General features: G+C 38.6%; 1 long non-coding RNA gene across 2 annotated transcripts in view; it reads left to right on the top strand.

The window, feature by feature from the left end:
• The window catches only part of LOC122222420, a 63,060-nt gene extending 35,945 nt beyond the window's left edge, over positions 1-27,115 (top strand). For both annotated transcript variants that reach the window (XR_006203747.1, XR_006203746.1), the window contains 3 exons: positions 18,296-18,402; positions 25,985-26,207; positions 26,950-27,115. This is a non-coding gene — a long non-coding RNA (uncharacterized LOC122222420). The remainder of the gene's footprint in view (positions 1-18,295; positions 18,403-25,984; positions 26,208-26,949) is intronic.
• The last annotated feature ends 633 nt before the right edge of the window (positions 27,116-27,748 follow it).

Genomic DNA, 27,748 nt, shown 5'->3' with positions numbered 1-27,748 from the left:
AGATCAGGGACATCTCTTATTAGCATACTGTAGCTGGCATATTTCTAGCACCTACTACCTACCACCACATATGAGGTGTGGTACCTCATTCCTATTTGATTCTCTGTATGACTCCTGGAAATAAATTCAGTGGGGCAGCTTTCTGTGGTTCTTACTCTAAGACCACATGTTGTTTCCAACTCATATCTTTGGGTGGACAATGAAACTGAAAACTTAAATCTGTCTTTGTTGGGCTGGCCTCCTAGCTGTTTCAAAGGTTCCAGGGATCTAGATGACATTGCTTCATTGGCTCCTGAGAGAAGTTTACCCATCTAGAAGTCTTGGTCCCACCCCTCAGAGATTCTTATTCAACTGGCCTGAGCAAGAGATTTTTTTTTTAATTTTTATTTTTTTTTAATATATGAAATTTATTGTCAAATTGGTTTCCATACAACACCCAGTGCTCATCCCAAAAGGTGCCCTCCTCAATACCCATCACCCACCCTCCCCTCCCTCCCACCCCCCATCAATCCTCAGTTTGTTCTCAGTTTTTAACAGTCTCTTATGCTTTGGCTCTCTCCCACTCTAACCTCTTTTTTTTTTTCTTCCCCTCCCCCATGGGTTTCTGTTAAGTTTCTCAGGATCCACATAAGAGTGAAACCATACGGTATCTGTCTTTCTCTGTATGGCTTATTTCACTTAGCATCACACTCTCCAGTTCCATCCACTTTGCTACAAAAGGCCATATTTCATTCTTTCTCATTGCCACGTAGTACTCCATTGTGTATATAAACCACAATTTCTTTATCCATTCATCAGTTGATGGACATTTAGGCTCTTTCCATAACTTGGCTATTGTTGAGAGTGCTGCTATAAACATTGGGGTACAAGTGCCCCTCTGCATCAGTACTCCTGTATCCCTTGGGTAAATTCCTAGCAGTGCTATTGCTGGGTCATAGGGTAGATCTATTTTTAATTTTCTGAGGAACCTCCACACTGCTTTCCAGAGAAGCTGCACCAAAATGAACAAATCAGGAGACTATAGATGCTGGCGAGGATGTGGAGAAACGGGAACCCTCTTGCACTGTTGGTGGGAATGCAAATTGGTGCAGCTGCCCTGAGCAAGAGATTTTTAAACGCTCACACATGATTGTTATTTGTAGGCAAGTATCAGAATCACCAAGTGTTCTCCATGGACGCCTCTGGGTTCTGGGAGCCCTTCCTCTCTGGTTCTGAGGGAGCTTGACAACTCCTCTATGGTAGGAAGCATGGCTTTACCAAGCCCTAATATTCTAGGGAAAATCAATTAGAATATTTGGGGATCAATTTAAAATATTATGTAAATATTTAACTTAGAAGTCAATATCAGTTTTTCAGGTTCCCTTGGTTCTTCAGTTGACATTTATTTCTTGGGAAGCTAGTATGGCAGCCCCTATCCTAGGTAGATAAGATGCAATTGTGAGAAAGACTCTCTTCTGCTAATGAGAACCTACATAGTATGGTAGAAAGAACACAGGTTTCAGAATCAGGAAATCATTTGTTTGGGTGTTGGCTCCACTATTTACTTTGTTGTGTGACTTCAAAAACTAACTACAGCAAGACAGACTCCTCTCTCCCACCTGGGGCTCAGGTATCATGTCTATAAAATTGAGATATCCATACATAGTTCATGGTGCTATGCATTCAGACTAGAAGTCATACACACACACACATTTCTTCCACTTAACAACCATTTGCTTACTATATAGTAGACACTAAGCAAAATATTTTATGTACTTTTTAAAATGAAAACCCCAAGAAAATTCATTTATAGATGAGGAAACTGAGACTCAGGTTAAACAGCTTGTTCACAGTCGCACATATGGAAAGTTGCAGAGGGAAGATTTGTCTGATAATATGGTAGATCATTATAATGATGGCTCCCAATGAATCACACCTCTCAGTGTCAGCCACGTGCCTTTGCAAGTGAAGTTGCTGCTTTTCCTATGAGATAGAAACTATTTATGTCTCCTTGAATCTGTACTGGCCACATGGTAGATGTGATGTTGTGTGAGTTCTGGAGCCTCGGTCTTAATAGACTATGCAGCTTCTACTCTTGTGGTCTTGGAACCTTCAGAGTACCATGCTGTGAAGAAATCCAGTCTAGCTCACTGGAGAAGTGGGGCCATGTAGAGGGAAACTGAGCTTCCTAAACTGACGGCCAATACCAATTTCAGTACATGTAAATGAGACCATTTTGCTGTCAAGCTGTGAAGTGACTGCACCTACCTGAGTGACCCCCACAAGACCAGCAGACAAATTGCCCAACCAACCCTCAGAACTGTGAGAAATAACAAGTAACTGAGTTTTGGGGTGGTTTGTTATGCATCTGAAACAGATAACTGAAACAGGTCAAAGTTCTTGCTTTGAACAACTGTCTAGAGAATAAAATATATAGTATACTGCTTGGCACACAGTATATATTCATTAAATGGTCAGTATTAGGATCGTCATTGTTAGATTAGGAGGCAAAGCATACACATTCAAATATCTCATTAATAGCAGTGATGATAAATAGCAATGTGTTAAACAAACAGATGCCATGGGAATTAGGTGACATTCACTCTGGGCTGGAAGGGTAGGGTGGCATTGGCACTACTAGCCCTTGAAGCTTTCATGCCCTTGATAAACCTGTAGAAATCCCATTGTCCTCCAAAACTTTGCCTGGATTAGCTTATGGTCACTAAACTTATAACCGCTGCCCACTTCTTTTTACTGCCTCCCATGTTGTTAATGTGAAAGAATATGAGCCCCTGCTGGTACTTCCCAAAGTCACAGAATTCTATTAAAAAATAAGAGAATTCTATTAAAAACAACTGCCACAGAAAAAGAAAAGTTTAAATAGGCAATAGGCAATTACCTGAAGGCCTGTTCCCTGATTTCCCTTGGGCAGTTTTCTGGAAGGTGCTGGCATATGAGTCAGTGCACAATTTCATGACTGGGAGGGAGGTTATCAGAAGCAGGATATGCCTTTTCTTTAGGGGAAAAACAAGGCATATCAACATAAAAGTCTTTTAAACACTTTCAATAACCAGAATGATCTTGAATTTTTAAGACATCTTGAACTCCTTTGGAAAGCATTTTAAGTCATCACTGTTTTGATATTGCCAAGAGGTTAGTCTAAGTGTCATTGCCTTTGAAAGCAATTTTTTTAACCAAAAGATAATTTAATCATTAAATGGCAATTTGGTCCAATAAGCAAGAGTAAGGCAGTATCAGCATGAATTTCAAAAACCTGCTAAGAGCTATAAATATAGCCTGCAATATTTTGCAATATCTAAAGTGTTTGGCCTAATGTTGAACATGCTCCATTGTTCAAACCAGCTGTGTTCTTTCACTCTTTCATTTCTATAAAACTAGGATAAAGGCTGTCAAAGCAAATGCGGCAGCAGCGGCAGCAGACTTTCTTGCTGAAAAGTTCTGTGTACATAGTACATAGCAATCTCAAGATGGAACTTTGAATGTTTCAAACCAGAACAAAATCTTCATCTAATTATAAGTGAACTATATTAAGCACAAAAGGCAATTTCAAATTATACTGAACAAAGTTACATTTTACTCTTTGCTTTCAAAATGCATTTGTCGCAATTTTACAAACTAATTGCAAATTCATTTTGCTTAATTTTCTTAGGTTATTTCTTTTATTGCTTTCAAGTGCTCTGCATATTTCTGAACCATCGAAATCCATAAGGAAGATTTAGAGGATCTTTTTTTGTTGTTGTTAATTTGTATTTAAGATGGTAGAATAGGAAATGAATCATTCTTTTTGTTTCTAATTCTTGGATTAATGTGGTGACCAGTAAACCAGTTCCAGTTATTAGAGACACATTCAAAATAGAGGGAGAAAAAGTTACCAGTGATGAGCACATTTGAAAACTAGATTTGGAGAAAGACATGACAGTTTAGAGACAAACTCAAATGGAGCTGAATGTAACTGACTGCCTTTTATACCTATATGATTGCAGGTCTTTGTATAACTTTGCATGGTTTCTTAAACAGAGGCAGCTCTCCATTTCTACCAAGGTTAGTTATCTGCTATGTAGATTAACTTTGGCAAATGGTTCATTTAAGGCTGGTTAATTCCAGTTTGTCTTCCCCAATTACATGCTGTGTCTAGGCTAAAACAATTCTAAGCTCTAAAATTCTTGCATTCCAAAGTTAAACACAAGTTGAAATTTGTTGTGTTATTTTATATTTACGGTCTGCCCTCCTCTTGCACCGTTAGTAGGGTTGATGGATGGTAGCCAGTGTGCAGCATGTACCATTTTGTTTCACTAGTTTCACAGACAAAGCACGTTTTTGCAAGGATTGAATTCATGTTCTACATGGGCTTTATTCATAGCTGACCTAGAGGGACGTGTCAGTCCCTAAAGGGTCTGCATTGTATTCTTAGGGGTGGTGTGTGTATGTGTGTGTGTGTGTGTGTGTGTGTGTGTGTGTATGTAGGGGGAAGGGTCTCTGGGTGGAGACGGGAGTCCAGTTCTGTATTTTCTCCCCTGCAATGGAACAGACAAGATAGCTACCAGAATTGGATTTCTAGGCCTACATGTTTAATATTATTACTCTATCTTCCTGTGACTAAGTGAATTGTTTATGTGTTTGTTAATTAATTGCCCCCAAATGATAAGATGTGTGTATGCTTCTTTCTGCATTTTGTGGATTTTAGCAGTTTTTGCTTCAGGGGAATGTCATTAAATTGTAATAATAACCTACATTTACATAGCACCTTCAATACTTTTATACTAAAGGAACCTAAAATACTTTGAAATTTCCCTGAATAGATGTAAGAGCTATACATATCTTTCCTTAGATGTCCTGAAATATCATCTTGCCTATAATTAAAATACAGTCATTCTTAAAACATAGCCATAGAAAATGAGAAGTATTATCTCCTTGGCTGGAATTGGAATTAATCAGGGATTTTGGATCTAAGGAGACCATTTAAGGACATAGAGATCTAATGCATGGTTTTTTGGTCTCAGCTCTGCTCTTGCTTGGGTTACTTTCTTCTGACCATCTGGTCTACCACATATCCTAGGAAAGAGTCCTCTCTTCCTTTTAATACTCCTCCTCCTCCTCTTATGCCTCCTCTTCTTCCTCCTCCTTTGTCTTTCTTAATATAGTGACTTGCCCCTTCCTCTTGCTTAGGTGATAGCCAAAGCTTATGGCTCTATTATTGATTAGAAACTATTGGCTTTTCAGATTCTTGCTGAAATCATAATATCAAGATTTCTATTGCCCAATTCGTACCAAACTCCCAGCTGAAAGAAATAGTCATCTCATAGAATGGCCTGAAGTATTTCCAGATGGCTTATTTCTCCAGATATTTAAATATTTACCCTTAGGATCATTTCAAACCACGAGAGACCTGGGTAGTTTAAGCATTTTATTTTACTCTCTCAAGAGATTATTTTTTCTGAATTTTATTTAGTAATTTATTTTCATATTCAAGAATGATTTTGGACAGCTGCTTTTATTGAGCTGTGCTTTACTGTTGTGCCATTTGCTAGATTAAGGGAAGTTGGGAGACAAAGGTCACTTGAAAGTTGTTTTGTTTGTCACAGGAGTGTTACTAGAAAGTGCATGGCATCACACAATCTTCTCTTTATGTGGATCTGAAAGAGACATTTCTCTCTGGTCTCAGTACTGGGAAAGGCTTGGCTTCTTTATAGCAACTGTGTTATTTTTATATCATAGACACTACCAATCATATCATATTTTTCTTTGGCTGCTCACAAACTCACAGCCAAATTTGTAACCCACTTCTAGGAGCTGTGCAAACTTTATAGCCTACATTTCTCTGTGCTAATCTTTCTCTTTGTTTTATTTTTCTACTCTTTTTTTTTTTTACCCTCCTCTGATTATTTTAACATGATTTACTCTATGTATTTTTTTTAACCTATCTCATATCCTCTGAAAATTAGGGTGCACTAGATATAAACAAGCAAATAAATAGCAAGGAAAAGCATTCTATGGAACCCCAGGGGTGTGTGGATTATTTCACATACAGCCAAGACAGAATGCCCTCTGTCAGTGCTGCTAGGTTGTGTGGCATTCCTAAATCTCATCTCTGGAGACCTGGGGCTTTAGACTTTGTAGCAGGATATTCTACTCGGATTTCCAAGAGGAAAAGGTGCTCTAAGCCCAAGTGGGAATTTTAGTCTTCTCTTGTCATGTTGGATTCCAAAATTCTTAAGGAATGTAAATAGGATATTTGAAGTGAATTCCAACTCTGTAAATCCTCCAAATGAAGAGATCACAGGAAGCTCAGAACTGCCTGGTCTTTATGGCTTATGTGTCAAGTATTCTATATGGAAGGGAATCCTCAGGCAAGAGGGAGGAGGCAGAGCCTGACACTAGATGCCCACATTAGGTTGGAACAGCCCCAAAGCTGGAAGAGTGAGTAGCGGGCCTGCCCATGTAAGAGAAAGCTGGATGGTCATGATACTGTCTCCAGGGACTCTTCTTTTATGGTTTAGGGAAAACAATTGCCACCAGGGTTCCCAGAAATGATCTGGGGACCGGCAGTCTAGGGCAGGACATTTTAGAGGGCAGGGATTTCAAGTGGTTAGCAGGTCCATCAGTTTTAGGACCACTGATCTTAGATTCAGTGAAATGATTCCATTTCCTCCCTTGCATGCTTAGCAAACAGTTAAGCCTTTTGCAACAATGCAAGTGTAAGTATGCAATTGTTGCCCTGTTGGAAGGACAGGAATAATGATGCCAAATTACAAATATGAGCCTGGAAAGATGGTTTGGCACTGCTCATGTCCTAATTCCTGCTCTATACCAGGATTCTGGTAAGAAGGTGATTGGGAATGTTGTTTTTTGTTTTCTTTCTTTCTTTCTTTCTTTCTTTCTTTCTTTCTTTCTTTCTTTCTTTCTTTCTTTCTTTCGTATGGAAAATGCTAGGCAGGCCAGGTAAACAAAAAGAAGCCTAGATAAAAGTTTTTTTTTTTTTTAACACTGACTCTGTTCCCAGGTGTGAAATTCTGTCCATCTTTGAGATCTAATTTTACTTGAAAAAATATGGACAGAAAAAGGCAAGAACAGCACACCATCCCTGACTCTCTTACCAGCTTCAGCGGAGGTAAAAAGATAGAACATTTTATCAATATAAATGATTTCCTAGAGCTTCCCCAGGAAGTAGAGTAAGTGGGATTGGGACATATGAGAAACATTTTGAATTTTCTGAAGGAAGATGATAAGGTAATAAAAGCTGAGATCAATTTAGAAAGTCTGACTAGAATTGAGGATCTCCCTGCCTAGCCTGAACAGCCACAATTTTCAGTCCTTGTGTGAATTCCAAGTGACAGCAGGGAAAGGAGTCCTCTGCTCTCCAAACACCATGCAGTCAGTTGTAGTAGTAATGGCAGAGCCCATAGATAATGTTATGCCAACTAGAGGTTGGTGAGAGGTGAGTGCAGGTCTGCAGTCTGAACACCTGGGGCTGGCTTGAGGCCTTTGGCACTGTCCTATGTTTACATGAGTCAGCCCTCAGAGATCCTTTGGCTTCCTGTCTGATTTTTAAGTCATAGCCAGATTGGAGAGGCCGACCAAACTGAGGTCTCCGGACTATAGCAAATAAGAACTTTGGTTTTGACCAGGGTCCCAGATCTCCTTGGGCCCAACCTTCTAGCAGCATATTTGACTTGACTGCTCATAACAAGATGTCACTTAAACCAGTTCCCCTAGTTACTTGAGATAAATAGCACAGAGGGAGAGAGAGAACTGAGGGAGAGTAATATAAAAATGTGTACTTTTAGCTGAGATTTTCAGCTACTCCTTTTGATTTTCAAAATAGCCCCCATTTCTGAATTCTGAATTTCTGGGAGAAAGATGTCAAATCTAATGATTGCCATTTAGTTTTTCCAGTGATTCATTGGTACTGGGAAATAAGAATTGGAAGGGAAGACACAGGATTGCAGCTGGACCAATTTTGTTTTTTCTTCTCCCCATATTGTCGCCACAATGATGCTATTTTGTATAGGTATGTATCTTCTGCATCCTTAGGCCCTGCTTTAAACTCTGGCAAGGAATATATGAAAAATTTCTCCCTTCAATTCTGTTAAAATTATTTCAGTACACAGTAACATAACCTCCCATTGTATAAGTTTCCAACAGATATTTGAAAAAATATAAAGCACTGTTATATGAACCTTAGAAGGTGAATGGAGTGTGGTCTTTGCCTTCCAATTGAACAGGGAAGTTATGCTATATATTAAGCTATCTATAACACTTGGCTTGCTGTGACACATGTGTTGGAAAATTTGGAAGTAAAGCTCTCTGGATGTTCAGAGAAGCTGGAGGAAATTTTCTTTTTCTAAATTAAAAAAAACTTATTAAAATTTTTTTTTGCCTCTAAAATTTTTATTTTAATTTCAGTTAGTTAAAATATAGTGCTATATTAGTTTCAGGTATATAATATAGTGATTCAACAATTCCATACATTACCCAGTGCTCATCAGGGAAAGTGCATTCCTTGGTCTTCACCACCTATTTAACATATCCCTCCACTCTCTCCCTTCTGGTAACCATCAGTTTGTTCTCTGTAATGAAGAATCTGTTTCTTGATTTCTCTCTCTCTCTTTTTTCCTCTTTGTTCATTTGTTTTGTTTCTTAAATTTCACATATGAGTGAAATCATATGTATTTGCCTTTCTGTGACTTATTTCACTTAGCATTAATACTCTCTAGCTCTATCCATGTCATTGCAAATAGCAAGATTTCATTCTTTTTTATGGCTGATTAATACTCCAGTAGTGTGTGTGTGTGTGTGTGTGTGTGTGTGTGTGTGTGTGTGTGTATCACCTCTTCTTATCCATTCGTCAATTGATGGAACCTTGGGCTGGTTCCATAATTTGGCTACTGTAAATATTACTGCAGCTAACATAGGGGTGCATGTACCCCTTCATTTTAGTGTTTTTGCATTCTTTTGGTAAATACCCAGTAGTATTTGGATTGCTGGATCATAGGGTAGTTCTATTTTTAATTTTTTGAGAAACCTCCATACTGTTTTCCAGAGCGGCTGTACTAGTTTGTGTTCCCACCAACAGTGTAAGAGAGTTCCTTTTTCTCCACATCCTTGCCAACACCTTTTGTTTCTTGTGTTGTTGATTTTAGCCATTCTGACAAGTGTGAGGTGATATTTCAATGTAGTTTTGATTTGCCTTTCCCTGATAGTAAGTGATGATGAACACTTCATGTGCCTGTTGGCCATCTGTAGGTCTTCTTTGGAGAAATGTCTCTTCATGTCTTCTGCCCATTTTTAAAATTGGATTCTTTGATTTTAGGTGTTGAGTTTTATAAATTATTTATATATTTTGGATACTAATCCTTTATCAGAAATGTCAGTTACAAATATCTTCTCTCATTTAGTAGGTTGTCTTTTAGTTTTGTTGATTGTTTTCTTAACTGTGCAGAAACTTTTTATTTTGATGTTAGTCCCAATAGTTTATTTTTGCTTTTGTTACCCTTGCCTCAGGAGACACGTCTAGAAAAAAGTTGCTGTGACTGATGTCAAAGAAGTTACTGCTTGTGTTCTCTTCTAGGATTTTTGTCATTTCAACTCTCACATTTAGGTCTTTAATCCTTTTTGAATTTATTTTTGTGTATGGTGTAAGAAAGTGGCCTAGTTTCATTCTTGCGTGTTGCTATTCAGTTTTCCCAGAAGAAATTTTCATTAAGCTGTTGAGAAATGTTTTTCTAGGACTGTAACTTTTGTAGCTAGAACTTGAGAGATATATATTATAGAATTTTAGAGTTAGAATGAGGAGGGAGGGCAATATAGGAACATGGATGACATAAGCTATAAGGCCAAGGGTGGTTTCAGAGAACAGACACTGGCCCAAGTGTAGGGTATATAATAATATTAGTAATAGCTTATCTTTAGGATATTCTATGGTTTTCACATCTTCCCCCCATATGTTATCACATTTGATCTTTATAACAACTCCACAGGGTGCACCTCTATTTGTTGAGGATCAAGTTAATGAATTTTTTCCTCCTCACTGGGCACTAGGGAGCCACAAAGGTTATTTCTGAGATGGGCTTAATGAAGGGCAACCCAGCTAGAAGAATTTTTTTGCAGGCTGGATTGGAATGAGAAAGTCTGGAGTTAAGACAATTCTGACACTATGGTGGTTGTACAGGTGCGAGAACAGAAAGGGAGGAATGAGAAGACACATCCCCAAGTATAATTGCAGATCAAGTGGAAGTGACTTGAATGCTTCAAGAGGGACTCAAAAGCATTATTTTATGAAATTCTCTGCTGTGATCTTTCCTTAGAGTTAATTGTTCTTTGTATTCTCAGAAAATTCTGATCACTTTAGCACTTCTTTCTGCCTCATTTTATTATTGTTTACATATTTCATACTTACTAGGTTGTAAGCTTCTGGCAGATAAAAATAATGCTATTTATCTTTGTCTTCCCTTGGAGGAAGCATAGAGCTTGGTCACTTGCACATAAGTAGTATTTAATAAACACTTGCCATATTTAACTAGTTTGGCAGTGAAAGACACAAAGAAAGCTTAAAACAGCAGGGTTGCAGGAAAGGGTTATTTATTTAAGAAACAAGTGAAATAAAGTGGACAGGATATCCAAGATGGAGTCAAACTTGGTTTAAATCCTGGCACACATTTGTTTTCTAAATGACCTTGGCCAAGTCACTTAAGGTTTTTAAGCATTATATTTTCCATCATATGACATCCCAATGATAAAATCAACCTTTTGAGGTTGCTGTGAGGACTAAATAAAACATTACGTGCAAGTTGTCTAACACAGTGTTTGGCATGGAAGAGATTTTCAACCATGTGAGTTCATGTCCAGGTCTGCTCCAGCCCCCTGACTTGAGTATGTTCCTAGACCGATGAGGAGAAGATTAAGAGATGGAAAACATAAAAGAAAGGAGAAATTATAGATCAAGTTTCCATAAGATGGAGCAGGCAGAGAAGGTATTTCTGAAAAGACAAGACAGATACTCTTCCCTTTAAATAGGCAGAGAAGGAATAGTGAAAATTTATTTTCAAGTGAAGAGTAGTAGTTTCAGGAACACTGATCTCAGAAAACTTGGAAGATTATCTTCTAAAGGTGAGAGGTATGGGGGAGGGGATTGTAAGTGCGGTTGAGTACTGGAAGAGAGTAAATAATATCTGGAACAGCTGCTGTGGGTATTGGGGCAGGGAATCAACAACACAAGAGAAAGATTGCTTAAAAGTAATTAAGGTCAGTAAAGCCTGGATGGCATGAGTTTGCTGTTGACACAATCAGCAAAGCATCAAAAAGCATGAAGGACATGTATACATATATATTTTTTTTCTGCAAAATAAAGGTATACTGATATATTCTGTCAAAGAAACAGAATAGCTTGCCCAATCTACTGTTATATTATATCTGGAAAAGACTTTAGAGATTATGTAGTTCAACCTAAGCTTAGGTATGGGAAATGAGTGTGACTTGCCAGAAATTATTTTACCAGGAGGCCATATGGCATAATGGTTAAGAGTATGGCATTAGGATCTGCCTGCTGCATATGAATCCCAGCTGTGTAGCCTTGGACAAGTTTTTTAGCCTTTATTATTATAAAATTATCCTGTGCCTGAGATACAATAGTCACTCCATGAACATTATCTAGACTCAGATCTCCTGATTCTTCTGTACTGTTCTGTCTGCTACATGAGTCTGCCTTGTTGACTGACAGAACTCCCTAAGGATTGACCATGGGTAACGGACTGTAATCTCTTTTGGTGCAACTCTTTTTATTTTTTATTTTTTCCATTTATTTATTTATTTATTTATTTATTTATTTATTTATTTTTTCAATATATGAAGTTTATTGTCAAATTGGTTTCCATACAACACCCAGTGCTCATCCCAGAAGGTGCCCTCCTCAATACCCATCACCCACCCTCCCCTCCCTCCCACCCCCCATCAACCCTCAGTTTGTTCTCAGTTTTTAACAGTCTCTTATACTTTGGCTCTCTCCCACTCTAACCTCTTTTTTTTTCCTTCCCCTCCCCCATGGGTTTCTGTTAAGTTTCTCAGGATCCACATAAGAGTGAAACCATATGGTATCTGTTGTGCAACTCTTTGTAAAAAACATATCAGAGGGGCGCCTGGGTGTCTCAGTCAGTTGAGCGTCCGACTTCGGCTCAGGTCATGATCTTGCAGTTTGTGAGTTCAAGCCCCGTGTTGGGCTCTGTGCTGAAAGCTCAGAGCCTAGAGCCTGCTTCTGATTCTGTGTCTCCCTCTCTCTCTCTCTGCCCCTTCCCCCGCTCATGCTCTGTCTCTCTCTCTGTCAAAAATAAATAAACATTAAAAAAAATAAAAAATAAATAAAAATAAATAAGAAACACATCAGATATATTGGGCTTATATTAGATATATTGGGCCCATATTTCTTTTTTTTTTTTTTTTTTTTTTTTTTGTCTTTCTCTATTTGATCAATTTTATTGAGCATAATGCCTTTGAGGTCCATCCATGTTTTGGCAAATAGTACAATTTTATTTCTTTTTATAGAGGAAAAATATTTCATTGTATATACAAACCACACTTTTTTAAATCCCTTCATCATATATTCATGGACACTTACATTATCTCCATGTCTTGGTTATTGTTTTTTTTTTTTTTTATTTTTTTTATTTTTTTATTTTTTAATATATGAAATTTACTGTCAAATTTGTTTCCATACAACACCCAGTGCTCATCCCAAAAGGTGCCCTCCTCAATACCCATCACCCACCCTGCCCTCCCTCCCACCCTGCCCTCCCTCCCACCCCCCATCAACCCTCAGTTTGTTCTCAGTTTTTAACAGTCTCTAATGCTTTGGCTCTCTCCCACTCTAACCTCTTTTTTTTTTTTTTCCTTCCCCTCCCCCATGGGTTTCTGTTATGTTTCTCAGGATCCACATAAGAGTGAAACCATATGGTATCTGTCTTTCTCTGTATGGCTTATTTCACTTAGCATCACACTCTCCAGTTCCATCCATGTTGCTACAAAAGGCCATATTTCATTTTTTCTCATTGCCACGTAGTATTCCATTGTGTATATAAACCACAATTTCTTTATCCATTCATCAGTTGATGGACATTTAGGCTCTTTCCATAATTTGGCTATTGTTGAGAGTGCCGCTATAAACATTGGGGTACAGGCGCCCCTATGCATCAGTACTCCTGTATCCCTTGGATAAATTCCTAGCAGTGCTATTGCTGGGTCATAGGGTAGGTCTATTTTTAATTTTCTGAGGAACCTCCACACTGCTTTCCAGAGCGGCTGCACCAATTTGCATTCCCACCAACAGTGCAAGAGGGTTCCTGTTTCTCCACATCCTCTCCAGCATCTATAGTCTCCTGATTTCTTCATTTTGGCCACTCTGACTGGCGTGAGGTGGTATCTGAGTGTGGTTTTGATTTGTATTTCCCTGATAAGGAGCGACGTTGAACATCTTTTCATGTGCCTGTTGGCCATCCGGATGTCTTCTTAGGGCCCATATTTCTTATGAATTTGCATTCTTAACCTTTGACAAATCAAATTTTCTCTTCCGTGTTTCCACTGAATTTATACAGCACCTTCACGATAAGGATGATCTTGCTTGAAATACTTGTAATGAATGGTCTTTATATATAATTTATGAAACTGCCTTATTTCTTTCAACATAGAGTTTTTACAACCACTTACTTTTGAAGACTAATCTCAATTTTCTTAATCAGAAATCTGTTAAAAAGAGAACCCTGTTTAATGTATTTTTGGGTAAGAAAATCAAGGCACAAGGAGAGTCATTGAGTTTCCTGAGGCCAAACAATGGCAGAAATGTGGGATATGAAGCATGGATTATCCATAGAGTGTGGCTTCTCTTCCAATCATAACCTCAAACCAACATGAGCTGATCCAGAGGCCTGATACATAGACCATAAGGCACTAAACTCCCTTTTTTAGAGCCCAGAAATAATTATTTCTTTCCTCTACTTCTCTCACTTCCATTTTTATAGTAATGAAGAAAGAATTAAAAATCAGGCCTAGTAAGACCATTTGGGCCTCAGGAAACAAATCAATTGTTTGTGTTTCCTTCATTCCAGAGATATTCTGAGGGTTGGTACACACCAGCCTGGAAGAGAGAAAGATCCATGGACCATCTCATTTCTGACTCACTCAGCCAGCTGGGTGTTGAGACTATTTCCATGGCTTCCAATCCGTCAGTGCTTGAAAACATTTACTACAGAAAGGATCGCTGGCTGAGGGAAGACATTTGTCTAATTCGGCAACAGCACTTTACACTGCATTTCCAGATTATGCCTCTTCTTGAAAATGATCTATTACAGGAGCAGTTTATAAAATTAAACACTTGTCATTATGCAATGTAAAATTCATGAAGCAACCAAATGTCAGGGATCTACATATTTAAAAGATGGGAGTTTTAGCATTTCTTCCCTGGCAGGGATTCTGAGCAGAAAAAGGCCCAGAGAAAAACATAGCTAATCACAAAGCTGTTTTGGAACAGACCAAACAACTCCTTTTTGGAACTGTTAGTCCAAAGGGACCCTCTTTTCCTAATGAAAAAAGTAATTATTTCTTTAATAAATATTTACTGAGTATCTACTATGTGCCAATCACTATGCAAAGCATGGGACAACATCAGTGATTATAAGCAATGTTCTGGCTCTCAGGGAGCATACATTCTAGTGAAGGGTGGGGTTCAGGGAGGCAGGCAGTAAACAAGTAAATAAATGAACAAGAAAACAATACTTTTGACACTCATGGTTCCCTCCTTACCCATAAACATTATTATTTTTTTTTTTTTTTCTGTCAGAGAAAAAGGAGATCTATCTCTTTAAACTACAGCAAACTTTTTTGAATTGCCAGGGCTAAATCACTCATGTGTACAGTTAACACTAAGCAATTGTGAGGTGCAGAATCCCATACTAGATTCAGAAATGATGAAATGCTGTAAGGTGAAAAAGAAACTAGCTGTCTGTAAGGAACTTTCTTTTGAAGAAATATAAACCACACTCTTGATAAAACTGAAGATCATACTGTTAAGACCCTCTAAACCATGCTCTCTTCTGGTTCAACTTTACTTCTAGCACTGCAAGAAAGGAGTAATAAGCATTTATCTCCAGGGTTAGCCTGTGAGAGATGTGGGAGCATTAGGCAGCTTAAGCTCTTGCTTAGGGGCCCAATTACCCATCCATTGCATGCTCTTGAAGAACATTCCCTGCTACTGGGACCAGTAACCTACAAGTTTACTTCTAATGACTTCTTCATAGGGAACCACACCTACTGGCTATAGTTTTCTTAGGATGTTTGTCCTACCAGCTTGAGACCCATGAATATGCTAGTGCCTTCTCCTCAGAGCTCTGTTGTCAGCTGTCACACCACTATCACCAGTTCACTTTCAAGGCCAGGTGTGTCATTGACATTGAGACCTGGCTGCTTTGGCATATACAGGAATTTTCAACATGGAATCATGGCTTTGACATAATATTTTAACTTCTGTCTTTTAGTGTTTTAAAATATGCATCATGGTGAGAGGTAAAGGTATAGTAAGAGTCAAAAACGTTGGTTTCACATGTCAATTAGTGATGACACAACAAAGAAAACAGTGATTTTTATACATTGAAAGTGCCATTTTTGGTGTCAAAACAGCTACATCAAGATGATTATGTTAAAGTGGGTGCATCATATCACAGTGTCAAAAGTTGTTGAAATGCCCTCTTACTTCATCTTCCTTGCTCATCTAGGGTAGCCTGTTCCAAGAAACTCTTTAATCTGAAAATAACCTGAGTGTCCAGTGTCAGTAACAAACTACACTAAACAGATGTCACACAGCATTCCTGCTGAGGCATAACAGCATCACGCACCTATGTCAGAAAGCAGGGAGCAACTATAGGGGGTGATGAATCCTCAGGCCATAGCCTGTGGTCCAGCTTTTTGTGAACATTTATATTTCCCTTAAAGTGAGACCACTTGAGGAAGGATCTCAGAGGAGAGATCTGAGACAAGTGTGATCCACCTTAGATTGCTATCAAGGGGCAAGTGTATTTTGAGAGGTTAATAAGACCTAGGTTTTGGAAGGAGTGAATGGGTCGGGGAGGGGGGGCGGGGGGAAGACTTCTGTGTGCAAAATATTCCTGTACAAGTGATGCCAAGAGACAAATTGGAGTTGGACATGTGTTCAGGGAACATGTGTTCAGAGAAAGTGGGATGTAATTGGCAAAGAGCCTTGAGTATGTGAAGCTACAGAAATTTGATGTGGTATTAAGAGGCAATAAGAAACTATTATGGATTTTTAACAGGTGGGTTACATAATAGCAAAGTGGTTGAAAGACTAACCAAGCTTTTTTGTGAGATAATCTGGTACAGGAGTGGAATTAGAAGACAGAAGAGCTTCCTTGAAATTACTCTACAACCTAGGTATAAGGCATTGAGGATTTAAACCCATTTGCAAAGACTACATAAATGGAAATGAAGCTGTATATATGAAGTAAATCAAGAAAGAATTTGCAAGATTGGGAAAGATTAAATATGGGGGATAAAAGAAGGATAAATCCAAAATGAATCTAAGGTGTTAAATTGAGTTGAAAATTGGGCATATTGTTGCCATTGATAGCAATGGACATACTTGGAAAGCATGTCTGCTTGGAGGCAAGAGTCAGAGCCCAGAGTTTACTTATCATAGTGTTGATGGGACAGCCAAGAACTATTCTGTTGCAAAGGTAAGTGGTGATATGGACATGGAAAGAGGTTGTAAAATCACTGTGGAAATGGAGGATTTTGGAACTGTCTTTGAAGAAATGGGAGCTAAACTCTTGTGAGCAAATTGTCATCGATTACCATCATCATCACCATTGTGTAAGGATACAATGGGAATAGGTAAATACATTTGTAAAGTCACAAACATTTATAGACAAAACCCAAGTTTGATAAAGTCCCCAAAGAAGAAGATATAGGTGAAAAATTGAAAACAATGAGGTATTTGTGAAACAGAATGAGTAAAGTAGAGAAGAGAGTGCTTCGAGAAAGAGGTACAGTCAGGGTGCCATGATGAAGCAATGAATTCATAGACTAGGAGCAGAATTTGACCATTTGACCTTCTGGAAAAGCTGATTTCCTTTTTTAGAAAGTAGTGAGTTTACAGACAGGATTAAGTAGGGAGTAGCTGGTGAAAAAAAGGGAAGATTATAATAGAACTCAGTTTGAAAAGGGTGGAATCAAAGTTGGAAGGGACATAGAGGTCATCCACTGTGACTTCCTCTTTATTTCAGGAATCACTTTCACAGTCTGTATCCCTAACAGATATTCCCGCCACCTTGTTGGAAGGATGCCCCCTAATTTGTCAGGCAATTGGTTCCATATTTGAACAGTGGGATAGTGGGTCAGTGAAGTTTTCATTTCACTGAGATAAAAAACAAAGCTTGGAAAGATACAAGTACAGAAAGATATTTTCTGGTAGCAGGAAAGTACAGAATGATCAAGTGAAACTCCATATTTAACTAGAAGAGAGGCTTGTATTGGGCAAGAAAAAGAGACATTAGAGAAGAAAGGATGAAATAATCTAGAAAGAGAGGGAAGATAAAGTCTCTTAGAGGCCAGAGGCAGGAAGTGATCAGAGACACAGATGGAAAAGTTATTTTCTTTTTATTTATCCACCCATCAACCAGTGCCTGGTACAGTGCTTTTAGCATAGCATGTGTGCAATAGAGAGACATGCTGATTGATTGAGAAGAAAGGTACTTTTGAAATCTAGGAAAAGATAAAGGGAGGGAGTTGAAAGCAGATCTAGGATCTAACTAATGCTACAAATCTTATGAGCTAAGGAGCAAAAGAAAATTCAGAAGCATTACTTTTGGCCACTGAAAAGAAAATGGCTGTTGTTTAGTCAATTTTAAAGATAATGATTTAAAAAAAAAAGAAAACTATCTGACTCCTTTGTACCTTCTCCCAAAACTGAAGTAATAGACAAGGCATTCAGATCAAATCATCTCTCCTGGAAGATGAGACATGCCAACAGAACCTCAGCCAGATGGGAGCTGTAGAAAGAGGCTCAAAGGGACATTTTGTTGCCCAGTCAGTTTGGATTTAAACCAGGTGCCTCCAGGGTAGAAGGCCAGCACTTCGCCAGGCAAGAGCACGGATGTAAGCTGCCATTGTGTGAAAACAAGTTAAGTTGCTTGGTTCCAGGGAATATGATCCAAGTGTCATAAATGCATCTGTTTAATAATGCGTATCAGTAGCTGTTCCAGAATTTGGGTGCCTTGAGCTGCCTTTGTTTCCTCATTTCCAGAAACATGGACAAGCCTGTGTCTTAACAAAAGCACTAGATGGCAGCATAAGACATCTATTCAACTGTCTCTCTCCACAGGCTGCTGGAATTTTGACAGCTACAAAACGGTACCTGTGGTTTTGTGTATAAAACTGGTATAACTGTTTGTACATTTAAAAAATGTAACAATAAATTAAACATAAGGGAAAGGGGTTGCTAATAAATACAGTGTTAGACTGCATTTTTGTATACCAGGTGACAAGCTCGGGCATTCAAACCTGATTTGTGCAAGGGGATAGGCAGGATGGGAAGCAAGTTGAAGGAGCTGCAAAATGTACATGCTGAGTGGTTATAGCTTCCTTGAGGGTTGTTGTTGATTTACCCATATGTCTGTATGCATTACACAGAGGTGAAAATCTAGGAAAGTGAAGGGTACGATATGTCTGAAAGTCTGGTAACGAGGGATTCTAGATTCTGTGATTCCCCTAACTCACTGTTTGGATGCGTGGAAGCTGAAAGTGTGAGCTCATTATATCTGTTTTCCTTAAAAAGGACACAAATCATGCCTTTCCATTCTCTTAGATCCATGTATCATTTAGAAAATGGGCCTCTTAAGCCTGCACACATCCTTGCCTATAGGACTGGGCTCAGTAGGCACAGTTGTCTTTTTCTCTGTTGTGTAGGCTGATTCACTTTTTTTGGTTAGAACAAACTGTAGTCCGAGATGCCAAGGGTATGAGTTTGATTCCCGTAAGGGCCAGTTGGCTTGCTGCAGAGAGGTGGAAAACAAAAACTATTCCAAGGCTATGTATAGTAAACCTTGCTCTACCAGCTGTAATATTCTTTACCACTCCTAGAAAAAGAATTCAGAGCACAAGTTCTATCAAGATGATCAGAAGCATTATCTTTTTATTCTTTCTTTCTTTCAACAAATATGTATTATCTACTAAGTGCCAGGCATTGTGCTGGGCAATGAAAGATCTAAAACAAAAACAACCCCCCCCCCAAAAAAAAAACATGATATAGCATAATATACATCTTTCTTTATTACACAGACAATAATAGAGGTTCCTACTAGTATAATGACACATGACACATAGATCCATAATATCTTATTTGGGTCTCACAAAAACCCTATTGTTTGGATCTTTTTACAGATAAGGAAGCTCAAGTTCAGAAATAATTAGAAATTTGCCTAAGATCATAGCCAATAAGTGGTACACATGGCATTTGAAGCTAGGGTTTTGATTCCAATTCATGAACTTTTTTCACTACACCGTACAACTATAAAGAAAATGCTTAATATAATATAATATAATATAATATAATATTATATATATACATATATATTACCATTTCAAACTCTTCTGTCGAAAGCATTTTTATCTCAGAAATGTGCGAAATTTAGATCAAATATTTGAATTCAAGTACTGCATGATTATTAGTAAATAATGGTAGGAATAAAATTTACTAACTGTGGAATAAAAATAATATAAGATGCCAAGGAGGAACATTCCACCTTGGTTTGTTGTTGTCCCTAGTGCTGGTTTACAACTAGGACAAATGTTCTTTTTAATAGCAATTTTCTTTTCATAGAGTGGACACACATATTTCTTCTGCTGAAGGAGTGTTTTCCATATATTATCTCTTTATGTCACATACCTCTTTCTCTCATTTCCCTCATTGTTTCCCCTAGGTTTCTGTCATACTCCATAAAGTATGCTCAGCTCCTTGCAGACTGACTGGCATGTAGTGTTTCCTCATTTATTTGTTGAATAAATGGAATGAATAAAAATAAAGAGTCTCTATTTATTTGTTCTCACTTGGTCCAGCCCAAGCCAGTCTCCTGCCTCTTTCCAGAGGATCTCTCCATTTTAAAATCAGAATTTATTTCGAATCTGATCTACTAATCAAGGCTGTCCCTACATTTTTCTAATATTGTATACTCTCTTGCCACATGGTTTAGCACTTGTTTTTGGGTTTTCTGGCATTGTTTTCTAGTTGTTTCATGTAAGAGAGTCGTGTTTCTTCAACCAGAGTATGAGGTCTAGGAGGGCAGTGCTTGTCATCACATAACATCAGTTTAGTTGCTTCTCACAACATTTTGCCTATTTAAATCTGTAAATTCTGTGTGGTCATGCCTTTTTGTGATGGCACATTCTAGTCTAATCCCATCTAGAGGCACTTGAGCATGAGCAGGGATGTGGAGATGCTATCTTTTGGAAGGTGCTGCACCAGGTGAAATCATCCTGTTTCAATGTGGGCATTCAGACCAACAAAGAGGCCGTGTTGCTTTATACCTGCAGCCTGCTGATTGCCCATTTTAGTGATCTAGGTCCATCATCTCTCTTTTAGCTAGTCACAAAGGGCCAGTTGTAAACAACCACTGCCCAAATTGTATCACATTACCCAGGAGATGAGCAAATGCCAGGAATAGCCTCAGTTAGAGTCTAGAGGGCTTGCAACTTACAGCCTGTGATGTAATCAGAAGCAAAGACCATAAAAAAGTAGGTTGATTTCCTTTTACTTACCATTCAATGAAATGAATCATTTAAACACTCAGTGATTTTTTTTAAATAAGCTTTTGACATAGAGATTAATGACGTTCTCCCCACCCCATGCGTTCTATGTGCATAAGCCCAAAGTTGGCTTATCCATATGCATTATGTTGCTATCTATATGGTCAGATCTGAAGTACTCTACAAATGCCGCAGTTTTTTCCTGCTGGCCTATTACAGTATAACCTTTAGCATCATTTATTTTGGATAAGGCATCCAAATTTCTATGGAAATGGATATTACCTGGCAGAGACATTAGAAATTACCAACAAAGAGTAATTCATTGGGTCATTTAATTTTCACTCAGCATCAGCAACCTCCACCCCCACCCTGGCTCAATTCCATCCCCACCACACAGAATCAGCAGGAGGGCAGAAAATGAAAATTTACCACTCAGAGGTAGAAAGTTCTAAAACAATCTTTGTTTGAGACCAGAGGTGAAAGGATCAAAAGTCTGAAGAACCCAGAAGTATGTATGTATTTTTTTTCTTTTGTGGGGTTCTGGAGAAGAGAGGAGGGGTAGGATCCCAATTCCACATTTTTAATCAGTGTGTTTCCAGGTTGGCCTGAGGTTTGAGGTACAGGGTCACTCCATATCGCGTCTGATCAGCACTTAAGAATTTACTGATAAATGGCTCTCCCATCAAATCCCTCCAAACCCTTCAATAGCTGCTCTTGCCTACAAGGATGGGCCTTTCTGAAGGCTCCTGATGACTCACATCTCACCTTGCCAGAGGTCCAGAGAAATACACATTTTTGTGGTTACTATGTTCAGGAGAGGACACAGCAATTAGAATGGGAGTTAGGGGAGGGCATGCAGCCTGGGTCCAGTGTCCTCGGTTTTTGTAGTCTTTGTGATGTTTGTCTGTATTTCATCATCTTGTGTTTGTAAAAATAGCCATGGATAGCCTAATAATTTTTTTGTAGGTACCACATCTACAGAATTAAGAGATCTGTGGTGCCAATTAAGTAGTGAATATTTAAGGGATCAGATCCGTTAAAGTGACCCAGACTAAACTACCTGAACTGCCAAAGAATCAGCTTTGCTTTGGTGATGTGCCAGGAGCTGGACTGTTTTAGTGGGAAGAGTGAGAATCAAAGGATTGTGTGTGTTTGTATGTGTGTGGTGTGGTGAAGATGGCAGTGGTGGTGTGTGCATGGAGTGTCAGAGAGTGTGTATGCATGGGTCGGCACCTCTGTGTATCTCTGCGCACGTATGTGTGTGTGGACAGTGAATCTTATATTCCCTTGTTTAGTGGAGTTAATAGGACTATTATTGTATGGTTTTAGGCAAATTGTTCACTTATGTTATTCACATTTCCAAATATCTGCAGCTGCGTCAAATGAAAGCTGGACTAAACTGTACCTTCAGTTAATCTACTCTGCTGTTTAGTTCTTCTGAGCAGCTCAAATGTTGATAGACCATATGTGGTCCAGATCAGACAGCATGGAGTTCTAGAAGTGGTTTAGGGTTGGGGAATAGAATTCTGACCTGGATAAATCCTACCTGTATAACAACTACCTCAGATGTTTGCTATGAGGGAAAAAAACTAGGCATCTCCTGAAAAGTGCTCAGCATGTGGCATCTCATTTAGCAGGCATCCAACCAATGGACCTTCTCTTTCAACCTGGCATAGTGAGCAGAAATGATGACTTAGCCCTTTGCTTTTGTTCTTCTAACTTTAGAAGACATAATATAAATCTTTTTGCCATCCTCCCAAAAAATTCACTTTATTTTCCAAATAGTGCTAGAACGTAGTAACAAAGTGGTCCCAAATAGCACGCATTTCTGATATGAGGAAATACTTCTTTATGTCTACTGTGGGCTCTAGACTTTTGGTGCCTTTGGGTAATCACATGACTTAAAGCAAGACTTGCAAGAACTCTAAGTCACTATTTTTTCCACACTAATGTAAAAATTACCCTTTAAAGGCCTAACTCAAATTTTCTATGTTGGCCCACAGCCATCTGTCACCTTTGTGAATTTTGACTGCTACTAGGGTTACATGTTCTGAAATAATTTCTTCCATGATATAACATTTCTCCAACCAAATATTTAGCTCTAAGTGTGCAAGGTGTGTGCAATATTTTTTTTCTGTAGTATATTCTACAGTGAAAATGTTTATTGACTGGTGGATGACATTGGTGATTTCATTTTCTAGGGAGTAATTATCCAAAACGTAGACTACCACATTTGGATTTCTTGCTTTTTCTTCTTCCTTCACTACTTTACCTATTGTAAGCCCCCTCCCTACTCCATCCTCTGTACCCCCAGACAATGGACAGGACAGAGGAAATTTAATCTGGTATCTTGGTCCACTCTTAGATGAAAGAATTTGAGAAGCCATTGCCTACAATGAGATTTTTGAGTTCTCCAAATTATCCATGCATTCTTTTTTTTTATTATTTATTTAAAGATATTTTTAAATATTTGTTTATTTTTTGAGTGAGAGAGACAGAGCATGAGTGGGAGAGGGGTAGAGAGAAAGGGAGACACAGAATCTGAAGCAGGCTTCGGGCTTTGAGTTGTCAGCACAGATCCTGACGTGGGGCTCGAACTCATGAACTGCGAGATGATGACCCTAGCTAAAGTTGGTCACTTAACCAACTGAGCGACCCAGGTGTCCCCATGCATTCTTTACTACTATTAGCAAGGGCTCCTAGAGAGAAGCTCATGAAAACTTTATACAAGAACCACTATTATTGCAGGGAGGTAAGGGTTAAGCATAACATATGAAATTAAATGTAAGTTCTGCAGCTGTTCAGCTGGGTATAATAATACACACCTGATACTACTTACATTCTGATGTCCTAGTTGCTGCTAACAACTTTTAAACAAAGAAAGCACAGAATATTTGCATAACTAATTCCAAGTTTAGGAATTTGCTTTATTATCGTTAATGAAAAGAAGGGGAAAAACTCAAGACTATATAACTTGTGGAATCAATTAAATGCTCTCGATTTCTTTCTTTTATTTGTTCATTCATTCGTCTGACTTTCCTTCTTTCCATCCTATACTGCTAAAGGTGATGATTAGGGGAGTGAAATAAGAGGATGTGTTGGGAGAGGTGTTGTGTCCCAAGTGGGCCAGTTCTCTTTTGCTGGTCTCTGTCATGATGACAACTGAGAAAATATTTCTTTTTTTTTTTTTAACGTTTTATTTATTTTTGAGACAGGGAGAGACAGAGCATGAACAGGGGAGGGTCAGAGAGAGGGAGACACAGAATCTGAAACAGGCTCCAGGCTCTGAGCTGTCAGCACAGAGCCCGACGTGGGGCTTGAACTCACGGACCGTGAGATCATGACCTGAGCCGAAGTCGGCCGCTTAACCGACTGAGCCACCCAGGTGCACCAGAAAATATTTCTAACAGCCCCCATGTCTCCATTTCAGCAGCTCCCAATATCACACTGTCCTAGCACTGGAGTACCATGGGCTAGTCCCCACACTATAGGAGGTGCTGTAACATAGCTTCTGTTTACAAACAGCAGACAGCCTAAGTACTGTGGGCACATTTCCCATATGGCATATACGTGGCATGTATCTGGGTTTTGCCAAAACATTGGTGACTTTACATACATTCTCAAAAGTCAAATGAAGTCAATTTCTGGGGCCTGAAACAGTTTAACACTAATAACAGCTCTTTCTCTTCTAGTTTTTACAATCCTACTCCTATTACTCTTTCAGAGTCCATTAAGATGAAGGCTCAAGGGCTAAAAGACAAAGTCAGTGGGCTTTTGCTATTCGGTGCATACTAAGCAGGTCACATACCTGCTATGGGATGAATGGTAAAATGGCTTTGATTTCTCAATGGTGGTAGTCATACTTCTAAGAAACATAACTTCATTTACTTTTAGAGGCGAAGCCAGTTGCCTTAGGCCCTTGCCAACTTCTGCCAGAATCAGGTGCGGGGCCTAGAGAGGTGAAGTAGGCATAAAATGACTACTTCTGGCTTTATTCTTCTTTGATGGTTTACGAATGGCTCTATTATTATGAAATCTGAAGCAAAGAGCTGAAAGAGGCTGGCTTAAACTTCTATGTCCCAGAGCTCCAGTTGGCTTTGAAGAAAGTAACAGCATTGAGGTGATTATCATTATGTACAATAGAAAGGTATGAAAATGGAAATGACTTGTCTAGGGTAACTTGAATTTACTTTTTTTGGGAGATAATATGGAAAAGATCAAACCTTTAATGTCTATTCCTCATCTTTCCCATCCTTTACCCCCACTCCTATCTTTCCAGAAAGCTGGTGTTTACAAGGTTTTGAATGTGTACAGAAGCAGCCAAATCTGTTTGAGAGCCTCAAAAGTATTATCTCAGGGAGTTATTCATCAGAACCATAGGGATCTCCACTGAGGAAAACAGTATCATATTCTTAGGGCAAACAATAGGTAAATTCATTTGCTTATAGGCTATGCACAGCGAAATATACAAAGGATCCATCCCCATTGCTTATTGAATGCTTTCTGGGTTATAGATACATCATCCCACCAAATAAAACAGGTAGAAATCAATATAAATTGTATAATTTATGCAGTTTATAATGTAATTTATAATGGGAGAATGACCGCCTACTATCTGTAGGCAATGTAACCTAACAGACCCACGATGACTGTCTCTGGAGCCCTCCAAACAAGGGAGGACTTTTTCTGGCCACTCCATAAATCCTGGCTGGGGCAGCATAATTTTCTTGTAAATTTATTGACCCCTACAGTGCTGAGTTAGATATTTTTTTGAGGATTTAGAAATAGACTACTTAATGACAAATCTTGGTCACTTCTTGATTAGATTGTTCAAGTTGATTACCTTGGTCAAGGGAAACAACGTTTTTAAGACTATTATAAATTAGTTTGCTGTAGTGTAGAGAAAAATGCTATTCGCACAAGCTATGGTACAAAAAATCTCACCAGTTCCCTGTATTTAGCCACGTGTCTTGCAAATACATACTACCAATTACAGGAGGAACTAGGGGAACAATATAAAGACATGTAATAATGCAGTGCATGTATCAGCCAGCATAGGTGAAGCTCTATAACATAAACTTTCTAATGCAGTAACTTTACACAATGAAGGTTTACTTGCTCGTGTCATAGTCTAATGCAAGTTGGTGGAGTGGATGGGGAGTCTTCTACACAAGCTTCTTTCATCTTCTAGGGCTTGGAAATACTCCATTGGAATATCTGAAATCAGCTGACTAATGAAGAATGAAGAAAAGATGGAGAAGGTACAATCATTATAAAGTGCCTTGACATGGAGGTGACACATGTTGCTGCTTCTCAGGTTTTATTAATGAGAAGAAGTCACATGACCCCATCTCATTGTAACAAGTCTGGGAAATGTGGCTGACCATTCACCAAAGAAAAGAACACAGATAATGGTGAGTTCTAGCTGTCTATTACAGTACAACTCACTGCTTTGGCAATAGCAATATCTTTTCGTAAACATGGGACAAGCCTTTTTTTTTTTTTTTTTTTTTTTTTTTAATGGGACCAGCTAAGGCTTATTGCCAGTATTTCATGTAATAGTTTGTAAAAGAGTTGCAGACACAATAGGGTGACTGTTAAATTTTCCTTTTGTATTACCTTCTCTCAAAATACATTCCACCACTGAGTATTGTAGCTGGGGATCACTGTTTCAGGGTGATAGTAGTGGATTCACTACCAGTCAGATCTTGTCAAGTCAGCACACACCACAGGCCCTTGATCTGAGCCTGGGTAGCTGGTTAAGAGGGCTGTAAATTTCAAGACAGTTCCATTCCCAGGTGCCATGGCACCTCGTGTTTCATTTCTAGCTCCTTGGTGAGAGTGTCTCCTCCCATTGGCATGACATTTAGATTGTTTTAGTGGCTCTTAAGATGGGTGTGAGAAGAACAGAAAAGCTCCTTTGAATTGTAATCAGTCTGTCTCCAGACATAATGCTAGCAAAGATGCTTAAACAGCACTCTGTAAAGATGTTAAGAAAATATTTGTAGTGCTTCACACACACCTATAGACAAAAAACAGTTCTTGTTGCTGTAGAAGCAGCAACACTGTACAGCCTTAATTAAAGCATCATCTGACCTGTTTTTTTGTTTTGTTTTGTTTTGTTTTTTTGTTTTTTGTTTTTTTTTAATGCTACAGTTGCAGAATCCTGCTGAAGAAAAGGATTAATTACAGATGAGCTGTGTGTCATGATAATTAACTATTGCGGCTTCCCTTATTTGCTACATTCTGGTACTTTTTCCGCTTTAGTAGATTCAAGGAATGAGAATTTTTATCACATCTCCTGCCTGATGTCCCTGATGGATTTGTCACACATAAATTTACACAGCATACACAAAATATTGAGCCATCAGCAGTTTTTTTTTGTTTTTTTTTTTTTTTTTACCCCTATGCACATTGGAATAGACAGCAAAGTCAAGCTTGTAATAAGACAAAAAGGTCCAGGTATAGAGATTTTAAAGGTATCATGAGATGTGTTTTTACAGGTTGAGAAGGGGTCCTGAAGTGAAGTTGACATAAGCTAGCTTTGGAAATAGTGAGCACATGTTGGTGGTGGGCGCGGGGTTGAATAAATGGAATCCAAATGATTATGAGGAGATGACAAGATCATCTGGGTCTGATTTGATTAAGACTTGGGATTTTCCATTTAATACAATACAAGCTCATTCATTGCCAAGGTCATATCATACTGTAGTTTTCCACAAGATGTAGAACTCCTGAAAGCATCCGTGGAAAGTGGTGCCATAATCCTAGAAAATGCATAATTTTCTCTACCTGAAAGGATCTATTAGTATTGCCATTTGATTTTCTAACCAAAGTGGCTAAAAGTGTGTCCATAACCTATTTGACATTCCCTTCTGTATTGGTTTGTGCTCAGCTCAGTGGAGAGTTGTGAATAGTTAACCAAGATTCAGGAAAGGTTTACTTTGACTTGGAG

This window comes from Panthera leo, chromosome B3, assembly GCF_018350215.1.
Source record: "Panthera leo isolate Ple1 chromosome B3, P.leo_Ple1_pat1.1, whole genome shotgun sequence".
In the NCBI taxonomy this organism is placed as follows: Eukaryota; Metazoa; Chordata; class Mammalia; order Carnivora; family Felidae; genus Panthera; species Panthera leo.
The sequence above is the reverse complement of the archived record's forward strand: the minus strand, read 5'-3'. Positions and strand labels throughout refer to the sequence as shown.